General features: G+C 37.7%; 1 long non-coding RNA gene across 1 annotated transcript in view; it reads left to right on the top strand.

Moving 5' to 3' along the window:
• Positions 1-3,237: 3,237 nt before the first annotated feature.
• The window catches only part of LOC125755971 (uncharacterized), a 53,511-nt gene continuing 42,467 nt past the window's right edge, over positions 3,238-14,281 (top strand). The window contains exon 1 of the long non-coding RNA XR_007413660.1: positions 3,238-3,398. This is a non-coding gene — a long non-coding RNA (uncharacterized LOC125755971). The remainder of the gene's footprint in view (positions 3,399-14,281) is intronic.

Genomic DNA, 14,281 nt, shown 5'->3' with positions numbered 1-14,281 from the left:
ACTTCCAGTAGTGTGCACTGAAGCATGGCGGAGGGAGCTGCATTTTGTCGTGGGATCAACGCTGGGCTGGATCTCAGATAACAAGTCTTCCAGTCCTGATTCTTCAATTAATTATGCAAACTCTGGGTTGTCCATCAACATTTTTAGATCTCATTTTCCCAACGTGCTGAGGTGGGTTGGGGTAGTGGATCAATAAGTATCCAAGGTCCTCTCCAATTCTAGTCTCTGATTCTCCAAAAGGAGCCAGCCTCTTTGACGTTTACCGAGTGTTACATATGGCACGTGTCAACAGCTGTGAAAATTTTATTTAATCCACTGTGTTTATTTTCTTCAACATAAAGGTGAAATATTTTTACATTTTCCCAATGCATTTCTCAGTAATAACATAGCCAGTAAAAATATTTTTGTTCGTGTAGAGCAGTGCTATTATATCTTAGCCAAAGAAAAAGCACACTATTATAAACTGGTGGGGGAAAAAAGCCTCATTTGTTATCAAGAAGAAGCAGAAATATAGCAATTATTATACTGCCCTTTCCCTAATTTGACTTAAATTAGTGACTTTAAGTTATCAGAGGTTATGAAATATACCATATGTGCACATAGGAGACAAAAATATTGCTTGCTAGTACCTACGTTTATGACATTAATCTATCTCTCAATGATCTAATATAAAATAAACCATTTGAAAGCAATTTCATTGAAATACTTTCAGAAATGTTGAAATGAAAATATTAATCTTTTGGAAGTGTCATGTTGGATTTTTTTTTTTTTTTTTAAATCTCAGGAAGATGGGTTAGGGAGTGCCGAGCATAAAGAAACAGCCAAGAAGATGCAAAACCAAGAGGTAAAGATGCCAGCAGGTAACCAAGAGTGCCACTTCCTCCTTACCTTCCTTCTTTCCTTCCTTCTTCTCTTCTTCCTCTTTCCCTTCCTTCCTCCCACAAATCTTATGGTGAACCCATGTTGAATAAAATACTGTCAGGCAAAGACATACAGACGTAAAACAAAGCAAAGCCTTGTCCCATGGAGCCTGGGTACTAGGGATTGTCCATAGAAGTGGGCTGGGCTCCTTGCGGGGGGAGGGGGTCCAAGTGCGATGATAGACTGAAGGGTCCTTACTTCATCTACTCATGGATACGCATTTTAGGCTGGTGCCTATTCAACATGTCCTTTTAAGTTGCTTTTTTCTGCCTCTTGTGCAGCTACACTCCTACATGTTAGCATACTTTCTTAGCCTACTTTCTCCTTAACCAAAGGTAAGTAAGTAATAGGAAAACTAATTTTAGTCTTTTAGGAATATTGAAATATGTTCAGTATATGTAATTAAAATCATTCCAGAAAAATATAATTGGGGCTGGGAGTTGAATGCATTTTTCTACCTCTGATACACAGGTGTATTTCGTACCTACTAATGAGTTTCTTTGCAATAGGAACCGAGGACAGCTCTACCTTAAAGTATGATTAAAATTCTTCAATAACTTATCACATCACCTAAAATGAAGTCCAATCTGCTGTTTAAGGTCCCGGATGATCTAGGCCATCTCTACTTCTTTTTTTTTTTTTTAAGATTTTATTTATTTATTCATGAGAGACAGAGAGAGGCAGAGACACAGGCAGAGGGAGAAGCAGGTTCCCTGCGGGGATCCCAATGTGGGACTCGATCCCAGGACCCCAGAATCACTCCCTGAGCCGAAGGCAAACGGTCAACCACTGAGCCACCCAGGCATCCCTGAACCATCTCTGCTTCTGTTTCATCTTGTCTCCTTTCTGTACCTTCAAAATGCCACGGCCTTTTCCAGTGTTATCATCCCGAACTGCAGCATCGATTCCCTTTGTTGCCGTCATTTACAGTCTCTATCTTCTTTGTTTTTGCTTACTTGTTTATTATTTATCTTCTCCCCAAAGTGTGAGCTCCATGAGGGACTTTGCCTCTTGCATTTGCTGCTATAGCCACAGGGCCTAGCATAGGTATCTGGTACATATTTGCTGCATACATGAATGAATGAAGAAATGAATTTAAAACTGAGAGAAAGACACAATGGTCAGTATTCTGTAAGATGGAATAAAGTGTTAAGGGTATCAATCAGAGGTGACACAGCTTGGGTTCAAATCCCAGTTTTATCATTTATAAACTATGTGACCTTGAGAAAAATCATTGAAGCTATCTGTGCCCCAGTTTCTAAAGAATGAAGATAATAATGGTAACTACCTCAAGGTTTATTGTGATCATTAAACGAAGTAACACATAAAAAGCACTTGGACCAGTAAATGCTAAAGAATGGTCAGGAAGTTTCACATTCTCGAATTTCAGAAATGCTTATCAACCACTAGAATTCGAATGCCAGTGAAAGCTTGGAGGTGGGATGTCCTGTGGCTCTGTGCTTGGAACCCGAGGGCTGGTAGCCCTTGCTAGGAGCTGGGAGGACCAGAGTACTCCCTTCCATATAGCTGGTCTCGGACATCCCATACGCACATGGCCCCATCTGGCTTTACTGATAGAAACACTAGAAGGCCATTCACACACACATGCAGCGCAGGGCTGGGTATCACTGACAGTATTTCACTAACAGTTCAGAGGAAAACAGTGGTGATATAACTCAGCTACTGCCTGCCCAACTGCCAGCTTCCAGAGCATCAGGGGCTTGCCAGGCAGAAATGACAAGACATTGACATTTTTTAGACTCTACACTGGAATTTGATTAGGAATCAAGGTTTGTAACAGGCTGAAAGTGATTCATCAGTTCATTTTTGCAGATAAACGAGCAGTCTCTTGTTTCCTTGGAAACTTGGATCTGAGCATATGTAGCTCAGAATGTGCACCCTCATGTTTTCAATTGAGCAGATACAGGATGGGTTTCTCCCAAGAGATTCAATATGTTGCCTTAAACAGAAGAAGCTAAAATAGAAGAGAATTGCCATATTAAAATTGGATACTACAGACATGGCTAGATTTCTCAAAACACAGTAATTCTGAATAAAAGAGACAGACACTCATAATCTAGCCTTGCTGGGTTAGCAATTTGCATAATTTATTTTTCTGAATTGGAAAGGTGAGTGTTACTTCTTGAAATATTCCTTTGTATGCATTTGGAATGTCTAGTGCTTACACTGCTTACTCTTTGGGGATCGTCATGAGCTAGAATCAAGCTCTAAACCCCTTTTCTGCATAGTGGCATATAGGGAACTACATAGATAAATTCTTGTTCTAGAATATATATGACAAACATGAGGCGACGTTAGCTTCTTTAAAGGAGCCTTAGATCTAGGATGATTTTTAGTTCCTAAGATGCCTCCAGGGCTTCTCCCAGCTTAGAGTGTGGGGAACTTGCACGTTTTCCTGTAGCATGTTTAAAGTGCCTGCTACTTTCGACCAACAATAAGAGCTCCTTTTACGTCAGGTACCATGCTGAACTTTTGTATACCTTCTTTCAAAGTCTCACGTTTTCCTACATAGCAAACGAGGAGATTGATGTTCAGAAACATTAAAGCAATTTGCCTGTGGCCACACCATTTTTAAGTGGTGAGACCAGAAGTTGAATTCAGGTCTATCTGAATCCCAAACCTATGCCTGTTACTCAGGACCTACTTTATCCATTAGGATAAGGATAAGTGAGTGAAGGAGGATAAGGAGTGAAAGGAAGGAGTGTTCTGTTGAATTCATATTCTGGTTAATAAAAAGTTACAAGTATATCATTTATAATTTACTAATAGTTAACATATTAGAATAGGACAAGTTGAGTGGGAAGGAAATAGATAGTGACTCGGTGTGAGGTGAAAAACACTCAGCAAGAGTAAGGATGAGAGATGCCACAAAACAGTATGGGTATCATGTGAAGTTGCAGGCCCCTTCTTGTTGGGTCTATATTTAGAGGCTAAAAGACCACACGTAAAGCATGTAGTAGAAGAGGTTTCTGCTGTTTTGTGAAAGACGATGTTGAAGTTCTCTAACAATTTTAAGACTATGAATCTAGATAACAGTGACCACAGTGAGTGAGATTTAATCTTTGCTGATTCAGAAGGTACTTCAAGGCTTTTCAGTGCTTCAGGGACATCACTGTGACCATCAATTATGAGTCCTGAGATACGAGGAAATATTGGATTTCTGGCTAAAAGAAGGCCAGCTAAGACAAACTTTTTAAAAAAATTTTTGATTCTTTTAAACTATTGCCAGGAACCGAAGTTACCCCTAGATCTGGAGTCTGAAAACTTTTTCTTTAAAGGTCCAGTTACTAAATATTTAAACTTTGTGTACCATATAGTCTCTGTCACAACACTTGACTCCACCATTACAGGATGAAAATGGCTATGGACAGTTTGGAAATGACTGAGCATGGCGTGGCTAAGAATGGTTTTCATTTATAAGAACATTTGGTGATGTAGCTTTGTAAATTTCCAACCCCTGCTCTAGTTTAACATCCTAAAATTGTCATACATATTTCCTTTTCTAGTGACTATACAAAAAAATCAGACCCAAGGACCTAATCACAATGGTTTAAGATCACCCAAGGGTCTTTTTTTCTCTTCATGTACATCAGATATAATGCATCAAAGATAATACAGCACCAACTGGTTTCCTTGAAAAAGAGAGCCAATAGAATAAGTGTATTTGGAAGTGATGTCCAACATTAAAAAAAATACTTGGAAAAAAGAAAGGAGTTCTCAGAATAGCATCTGGAACATTAACTAGGACCATCAATTATGCTGAAATAATTGCCAAGGATTTAGTTGACACATAGCCAATGTTCAATATGATGACTGTGGCCAAAAATTATTTGTGAAAGTAACTACAAATGAATTTAGAGGAAATTGTAATTTTTCCCTTTAGTTATTTAAGTGATAAGAAGCCCTTCAGAATAATGACAAATGTTACAAGCTGACTTTGCCCCATGGAAATGATGTTCAAATAATACAGTGCCCGAGCACCTCTGCCTAATTACCTAGGTACTATAATGACAGATAGTTTAGAAATATTGAGGTAGCTATTGATAAAGCACATGGAAAATGTGAATATTCTTCAAATTTCTGACAGCAGAGATGGACACTGTACTCCTGGTTTAAATAAAGAGCTCATGGCTTCTTTCCTGGATTTAGCTCATTTCAGGTCCATTGAACATGCGTTAGAATCAGTAGTGGTGCTATATGTTGGCTAATTGAATTTAAATTTTTAAAAAATCAGTAGTGGTTTTTTAATGGGAATTCATTCTTACCTCTGATTTAGAATATAGTAAACCATTCTTTCGTTTCCTTTTTAAAGATAGCCTGACATAGACTCACGATTTAAAAATACTTAATAGAAGAATGCATGCTTACTACACTCAAGCAATTCTACACAGATGAGATTCTGGGGTAGGGATATCTCTAGAGCTGCTATTTATTATGAAAATCTGGATTAGTCATGTGACCTCTCAGCCTCACTTTCTTCAAGTTTAAAATGAGGTCAGCAATACACAGTTCAAAGTCTTTTGTGGGGATTAAGTGATATAATGCTTGATGAAACATGCTATCCTACAAAATAGATAAAACTATAATTGTTATTAATGTTGTTAAATGGCTTTTAAAAATGGCTATACTAACAATATTTAGGCAAAACAGAAGTTAATTCATTAAAAATTCACTTAGCTCTCTTCTTTCCTTAAAAAAAAAAAATCCACTTGGAGTAAAAATAATTAATGAAATAGCCAGGTGTCGGGATAGCCACAATTTTCATATTACTAAGAATCGCACTACATGGAATTTCTCTGACTGTGGCTCCATTTAGAAATCTTAGAGGTTGGCGATTCCTTTCTTGACTGAGTGCATGGAGTCTTTCCTTTTGACATCCTTTCCAGAGGGATTTATTGGCTTAGTCTTTGACTATTCATTTCTGTGGCTACTTTGAAAAATGTGTACTTCCAGCTAGTTAAGTTCATGATTCCACTTGTGTAAAATTCCAAATGAGAAAAAAGCCAAGTTAATAGACTTGGATTGGTGAAGCCCTGAATAATCCCCTTATTTTTTTTCTGTTATTCTTTCAAGTAGGACAAATCTGGAGTTACTCAAGTCATAATGTTTTACCTGAAGGCTTGCTATTTAGTTGGCTAAATATTTAGTTTTATTTAGCAAAGTAGTAAAAGAAATATATATGTATAATTGCATATAAGAATCATATATGATAATACATGCATACTATACAGGAATCAAGTGGCTTATCCTAATCTGAAAGAAAAACTCCAATAAATTCAATTAAATGTGAATTCCTCCACAAATTTTCTTCCCTTTACAGTCTGTCTCTGGACTACCCACAGATCTTTGGTTCATCTTCCTAGTTAGGTTCAACTCTTCAACTAAAGATTCATAGATCCTGCAGTTTATTCTATAATGAGTTATAATTTCTCCTGTTGTTATCTTTACATTAGAAGCAGAGCTAATGCTTATTGATCACTTGGTCCATGTGAGATAGTGTGTTAAGTATTTTTCTTTATTTTTTTCACCTTTAAAACAATACTCAAAAAAAAATAAAACAATACTCAAAAAAGTAAATATTTTTATTATTAAAGAGGAAGAAAATGAATATTAGGGAGTAAAATTGATTAAGGACATACATTTAATGAATGGTATAGCCAGTATTCAAATCTCAGGCAATTTGATAAGAAACCTTGAATTGCAATCTATCTCTCATACTCTGTTGCTTGAACTTGTGAATTTAGAAATTATGGATGAGAATATCTTGATATATATTTTTATATATTATATATAAATATTTTATGTATGTATCATATAATATATGCAATATATATTGCATATTATTTGTTGTGTGTCTATGCCATTTGGTATATATGTATTGATGTAATATATGCCTCTATATGTATGGTGTGCATACATGCATACATATATATTTCATGTATCCATAAATAAAATAGCCCAGCTCATTGCAACTGCAGCATACAATTTACATGGTCACTTACATGTTTTTTGCATTTCTACAAAGGAATTTGCAATGGAAGCCATTAAATAGGATGCAATTTGTAAGCCTTTCATTAAATAATGATTCTCAGCTGGATTTCTGAGAAGGGAATATTAATGCAACCATATGTAACTAGCATTGCAAGAAATTAGCGTTGCTGATTTAGTCTTGAATCAATCATTTTAAGCTATGCATTAGACTCTTTGCTGATACATTTCTGTCTCAGACAACTTAGCACAAATTGTGGGCTGAATACAGTCATGTTCAGAGTATGATTTTTGTGAAATACCACTAGCATTTAAGTTTCTTGGGTTTGGTAGGGAATGATCAAATCCATATGCTAAAAGTCAAAATGCTGCCACTCAGGGTCCAGTGGCTAATTACTAATCTCTAGCATGTATTTTTTGGGCATGAGATTAGGCAGTGAGTCAAGGTTCTGATGCCAACCCAAAGCTAGATTTCTGAATGTAGAAGCTGGAATGAATTTGGATGTGGGTGTGGCTGCTGTGTATTAAAATCTCTAAAGCCCTAATAGTCTGATTACCAAGGTTTGAAAATGCTTTGAGGCATTTTGGAGTTTTCCTGGAAACTGTCTTATTGGGACAGTTGTACGGAATTTTCTCCACGTGTGAAGCAATGGAGTATGTTATTGTCCATGCCTATTTTTTAGTCACAAGAAGCTGTTTTAATAGCAAAGATTAAGTCACCACACAATGATGATCAGAGTTTTAGCTAAGAGAGATCATGAGAGAAGAGGAAGAAGAATTCTACAAAGAACTAGATGAGACATGTCTTCTGGGGGAGAAAACGGTCTAAGAAGCCTTCGGTTGGTAAGGCATGCAGATTTGTTGCCACTCCAGCGTGTGCACTGCTCCCTTTAGACAGAACTCTATGGAACCTACACCATGGCTGTATTTGATTGTCATTTGTTTTAACTTCCTTTCATTCTGTAATAGTCCCTTCCTCTACTCTTACTTTGAATAATTGGTTATTTTTCTTCTGAGGAATGACTTTAGTTTATTGCTTTCTCATGGTGTCATTTAACTGGTTTTTCTTTCTCCTGTATACTAGTGAGATCTACACATTTGATTAGATTATGGCTCAAATTTTTGGCCAAGAAGAATTCATAGGTGTTGCTGTGTCTTTCCTATTGCATCATATTCATAAACATATATCTGGTTAATCAGTCGCTGAATGGCTTCCTTGGGTGGCATCCTCCTGATACATCCATTTATAAAATTTCCCATAAACCTTTCACATAATGATTTTGGCGGCTGTGAATGAAGGCTGCCTTGATCTCTTATTTCATTAGGTAGTACTAAAGTGTTTTAGAATGAAGTCTACTCCAGCTAAAAGGAGAAGGTGAGATTGGTCACACCTCCAAAGACATAAGACAGGGACAATGCAACAGTACAGAGCAACTGAACAATATGATTCAATTGGATGAGCTTGTAAAATATAGTCAACATTCTCAAGTAAATTTCATAGGCATGTTTGCCAGTGTTAAGCAATAAGAAAATCTCCAGACTGGTACAGTGGCCAAAGCCGCAACACCGAATAACTCAATCAAAATAAAGGCTTAAGAACAGAATGGTCTTAATCGTTATGCTCCTTGGTGTATCTTCTAGTGGTATCCAGGTGGTCTCAGTCTCCTTCAAGCCTCAAGGAAGATTACAAGGTGACAGTCATATCTCTTTTTATGAATGTTGTACACGTAATTCTTCCAAGCTGAATATTTAGTCAATACCAAACAAATTGTAGAGGCCACATCGTCTTGCTGTTTCTTAGTGTATTTATCCCATAGTAGCAGCCACCAATATAGGTGATTTTGAACATCTTCAAAAGGAAACAACTACCACCAAAAAAATTTAAAAAAGCAAAACATGTTTAGGATCTTTTTCTTTTATTCATACCTCTCTTCCTTTCCCAACTGATATTTCATATTTCTACCATAGAAAATAGAAAGTGATTTGAGTAAGTATTTTCTCAATTATACCAAGGATGGTTCATAACCTACTCTGTGTCATAGGAGAGGGTAAGTCATTACTTAAAGTGAAGGCCTAAAGGCATTAGGCCTTTATTCTCTTGTGGGACTCTGATGGAGAAAGGCTGCTAGACTGTAAATACTTAAGCATCTTTGTTAGCCTGAAAGATCCTTGAAAACATTTCTTGTTCATCTTTGTCTTCACCATGTTGCCTAGCTCAGCACCTTGCCCATAGCAAGTAATCAAATAACATTTGACATTCATTAAATAAGTGTTTGATTAAGCCTAGATCCATGGCCTTGGTTGTCATAGTCCACAAAACTTGCTCTTTTGCAAGAATCATAAAAATAGTGCCAACATTTCTTATTGCTGTACGTTCCAAACATTTCTACATCCCTTTCCTCTTTTATTTCCTTTATAGAGCTTATTGTCTAACAGACTCTATATTTTTACTAATTTTTTAATTTCCCTCCAGTAGAATAAATATTTTTTTCTGTTTTGTTCACTGTTTTTCTCCCATAGCGTCTAGACTAAATACCTGGCACATAATAACAGATATTTAAGGAACAAAAGAATGTTCAGAGTATTCATTCTTTAAAATGTGCGAGTGGCATGTTTTCTGCCCATTTCTTAAACTCCATGTTTGTGAATATTGCCCAAATATTCTCAAGTTCTTTTGTCTTTATCTTTAATGTCTAAATAAAACAACGCAAACCTAGTTCCCATGTAATGATTTATAGGCAACCCTATCCCTGAATTATTTTGCTGATTCCTGGTAGATGCCTAGATGTCCCATTGTCTATCCCTTCTCATCTTGGGTCTAACCCAAAACTGCTCTGTTATTGCCACTTACTCTCCAGGTGGTGCTTGTGGAGACTATGGCTTTTTCTTCTCTCGACGCCTCTTTGAGTACAAACAGCAACCTTACTTCTATTCCCCTGATTTCCATAAAAGTTGCATTAGGTTGCTATGGTTAAGCACCTCTGCTGAGGGTTTAGGGAAATCATGAAAACCATTCAGCATAGACAACTCTGGAACAAACACTGCAGGTTATAAAGTTGTTGGTCAGAGTCTGTCATGGGTGGTCACCTGTTTGCCATTTCTTTCCTTAGACCCAGGTCTTCTGTTGTGTTTGCGGGCCCCTTGCCCTCACCTGTGTCAGAGTCTCCTTCCCCCCTTTCTCTCTTTTCTGGTCTATACACTTAGCTCTTCTCAAAGACCTCAACTACTTTTGGGATTTTTTTTCCCTCATATTGCTGGTTACTTTCCATTGCTGATGGCTTTCCTTCTAGGCCTGGCTTTAAGATTTGCCTTTGGAAACTAGTAGCACCCATTAAGGAGTTTCCTCAAAAGAAAACATCATTCCCCCATTCTGCTGCTACTTTTAGAGTGTGACACAATGTCCTTGTTTTACCCTTGTTCTCCTCTGGAGAGTAGAACTCAAGACAGACTTCTTTCTAAAGAAGTGGTCCTAGGGAACAAGAAATGGGATTTGAAGAGTGAAATATTCAAGGGCGCAATACTGAGCAGACCACCAATGTGGTTAACGTGCTCGATCCTACTGGTACTTGCTGAGGAGCTGTGCAAACTTGTTTCAGAATGGTCTCAAAGAACAGAAGGGAAAAGCATTTAGCCACTCCTGACACTTCTGGGCACGTAATGGGTATCTGCATGTGTGACTGGATATCGCATGGTCTGAGGACACCTAGGGCATATGCCATATGACTGAGGGAGGCACTGCAGGTTATCCTTACGCAAGACTGGCTGCCAACATTGTGGTTGGTATATATGCTTTTTTCAGGCTGAAGGCATGGAAGGTGGTGCCCCACATCGTTAAATATAAAATTTAATACTGGGCAGGAACTCAGAATTCCTACACCATTACCGACTGCATTGAACTTGGACAAATTCCTTTACTTCTCTGAGCTTACATTTTCTCAAAATAAATAATACCTATCTCAGAGGATTATTGAAGTTTGGAGAAAATGTAACTAAAACACAAAACAGTGAAATCAAGCAGATAATATGGATCCCAAATAGAGTATTATTTTAATATATAAACAATATTAAAATCTGGCTGTTGAGTGACTACCTGAATCAACATCAAGAAATAATAAACTATTTCTGTAGTAATGGGCAATCAGATTTCCTTGGAAGGGGATGCTGCTCCTTATTGTGGGAGGGAGGTTCCAACATTTGCATTTTTTTTTCATCCAGAGGATTATGTGAAGGGTAGATGCCCTACTCCTGGAGGACTCTGAAACCATGGGAGCAGATGCACTGCAAACATGGTGTATTTGGCATATTTGAGCATCCTTGATGTGCAGTAACCCCCTGCAATGTTAGTGCCATAGCAGATAGGCATGCTTTGGGCTGTAATTGAAGGAAGGCTGAGTGTAAGTGTGGTAATGATCCTTCCGAAAGGAGAAACTCTATCCTGTAAAGCCAACTGCCACTTAAAGCTGGAGGCTTTTCCACTTGAGAGTAACCTGGTTGGTACACTTTCTCATGGGTACTTATGAAAAGGTTAGCAGTTGACGCAAGGTTTTGTTGTTTTTTAAGATTTTATTTATCTATTTGAGAGAGCATGAGAGAGAATTTGCACAAGTCAGAGAGAGGAGCAGAGGCAGAGGGAGAAGCAGACTCCCTGCTGATCAGGGAGTCCGATGTGGGACTCCATCCCAGGGCCCTGGGATCATGACCTGAGCCGAAGGCAGATGCTTAACCGAGTGATCCACCGAGGTGCCCTGAAGCAAGGTTTTTAACCAAAGTTTCAAATTGAATATTGAAGAGATGATTTACTGATCTTTCCAGGAAGTAACACATTAAACAGTACCATCACTGAAGTTTGTCTAGACACATCTAGAAACAAAGTCCATCAAGATATACTCAGGCAAATCTAGATTTGTTCCTCAAAATATTATCATGGGGCATAAACCGAGCTGCCAGGTCAAGGTGAGGCACGTCCACCAAATGCTGCAAAAAGTTTTCTCTTGTCAGAAGTTCCAGGGAAGTAACAAAAGGATAAAAAGTACCACATATTCTCTAAGAATGATTGTGTATTTAAAATACTAGAAATTGGTTTTGTTGCAGTTACTGAAAACACCAGTAATTCAGACTCCCATAGCCTATGATAAAAAAAAAATCAACTTTTGTAAACATATTTCGGCTTGTCTGAAGTACATCCTTTACAAAACAGGACAGTTGACATCGTTGTCAATTACTGGTCACGGTAAGATGCCTGTGACCGCTTCTGTCAATAAGTGAAAACACTGTGTTAAAAGTCAGTTTTTTGGTGATTCTGGAACCAACTGAGTTATTCGGGATTTGCCTGGGATTAGTTTACGTCATTTCTATAATTCTTTATTTTTCTGTGATTCTTGATTTTCTATTTAAGGAAGCCTGTGTCAAATGAGTTGACACACAACACTATTTATAAAATATTTATCCTTTTTTGTAAGTTCTTTCATATTTGTTAATCTCATGTTTACATATTACCAGGATGGTGTTTCAATTTGAAATGTCTCTGTGTGTGTATGTGTGTGTGTGTGTGCACCTATGTCCATGTGTATACTCCCGTGATTGAACATATAAAAACCTCATGAGATCATTGCATCTACAAGGTGTTATCTCAGCAGAATCTGAAAAACTCCCTTTCTACCCTCAGTGCTCTTCTTGAACCACTCATTCCCAGAATTCCATTTTTTTTGTGTGTGGATTCATTGCTTTGGCTCAAGCGTTACTCCTTTGCAATTCCTCTAAGAGAGGTGATACCTAAAGTCATATCAGGCATTGAATATCTATGAGCCAGTTTGTCAGAAATGTTTAGTTTGAAGGAGGTGAGTAGCTTGTGAGGGCACTGGGCACCCAGAAGGCAGGAAGGAGTGGAGTTACCATCAAAGAATGGAAGAAGTAATAAAAGACAGAGAGGAGGGCCTAGAAGAATCTATGACCTATCGTGTTCACCACCCACTACATAACTCTAATGGGATGCAAATTAGAAACTATCAAACTGATGAAACTTTCATTTTTTCTCACATAAATGATGTCCTATCTTCCACAGCTACTCTTTTCTCATAGCCATCGAAAAACCATGAAGGCAAATATTACTCTTAGAGGATGACAAGATAGAATAGGAAGAAATCCCATGGCCTGCATGAAAGGGGAAATGAAGGGAAGCCCTCCTGGTTCTCAGGGGCTGTGAAGAGAAGATCGGTGGTAGGTTGGGGCTGGTCTTCTGAGTCTCCTCAATGAGGGTGAGGCAGAGTGTCAGGCAAGGCATGGTTGACCTATTAGCATGAGAGGCTAAGTATCCTTAGAACATCGAATGAAATATGTTAGAATCAGCCAACACCCACCAAGTACCAAATGAGACCCTGCAGCAGACAACAGTCCAAGAGCCATATGGAGATCCACCATGAGGCACTACGCTCCAACACTAATTAGGGAAAGGAATGAGTAGGGGAAGAGACAGCTTTTACAGGAGGCTGAAGTATTCAAATGAGAAGAACGTGGGTGGGGCACTGGAGGAATTTGGAGGCAGTTGAAGAAAATAAAGATGTTACGATTTTCAGCACATCTGAGCTGTGTGGATAATTTTATGACAACAACAAATTTCAAGGAAAATATGTACCTTTGGAGATCTTGTCCATGTCATTGTCTAGGTATTCTGATAGGAAAAATTCTGACGTGTCTTTATTCCAGGAGAAAATTCTAATGCTTTCCTCATTTTCTTAAAGGAAAGAAATGATAAACCAACCTTATGTGATCTGTTTCTGTCCTTAACACAACTTATAATTTTGTGAGATTAGATGAGAGGCTCCTGTTTATGATGAGTATATGGAAGCTTTGGTGGCTATTTTCTGTAGGCAGATCCAAATTGTTAAGTTTTATTAAAAATAATATCTGTTAAGAAAATAATGCTAGACGCTTAGGAAATGTACAGTTCTTTGGAATTCTTCATTCCGATTACTAAGCTAGTCTTATGTTTTGGGATCATTGCATAGATTCAAGTCAAAGCAAGATGGTGGCAATTTTCTGAATAGGCCCATTGATGGAGGACGCAGGCTCCTCTATCTTTAATGGCTGTGACTTGGGCATATGGTAATGGGTGGCAATAAAAGTTATTTGAGATGTCACATTATACAAAATAATAATGACTTTTAAAAAAGGTGTGAATTGAAATGAAAAGACTGCAAATCTGAAGTTTCAAGACAAGCTATGCAATATAAATAATCAAAATATCATTTGGCTTCAGTTTGAGTCCTAATTCTAAACAGCTTACACATTTTCAAGTCAGAGTTACAGGAAAAACATTGATAGCTAAATAAACAGAGTGAGTACATGATTAATG

This window comes from Canis lupus, chromosome 10, assembly GCF_003254725.2.
Source record: "Canis lupus dingo isolate Sandy chromosome 10, ASM325472v2, whole genome shotgun sequence".
Classification (NCBI taxonomy): Eukaryota; Metazoa; Chordata; class Mammalia; order Carnivora; family Canidae; genus Canis; species Canis lupus.
Note: the sequence above shows the minus strand (reverse complement) of the source record. Positions and strands in the feature narration are given on the sequence as shown.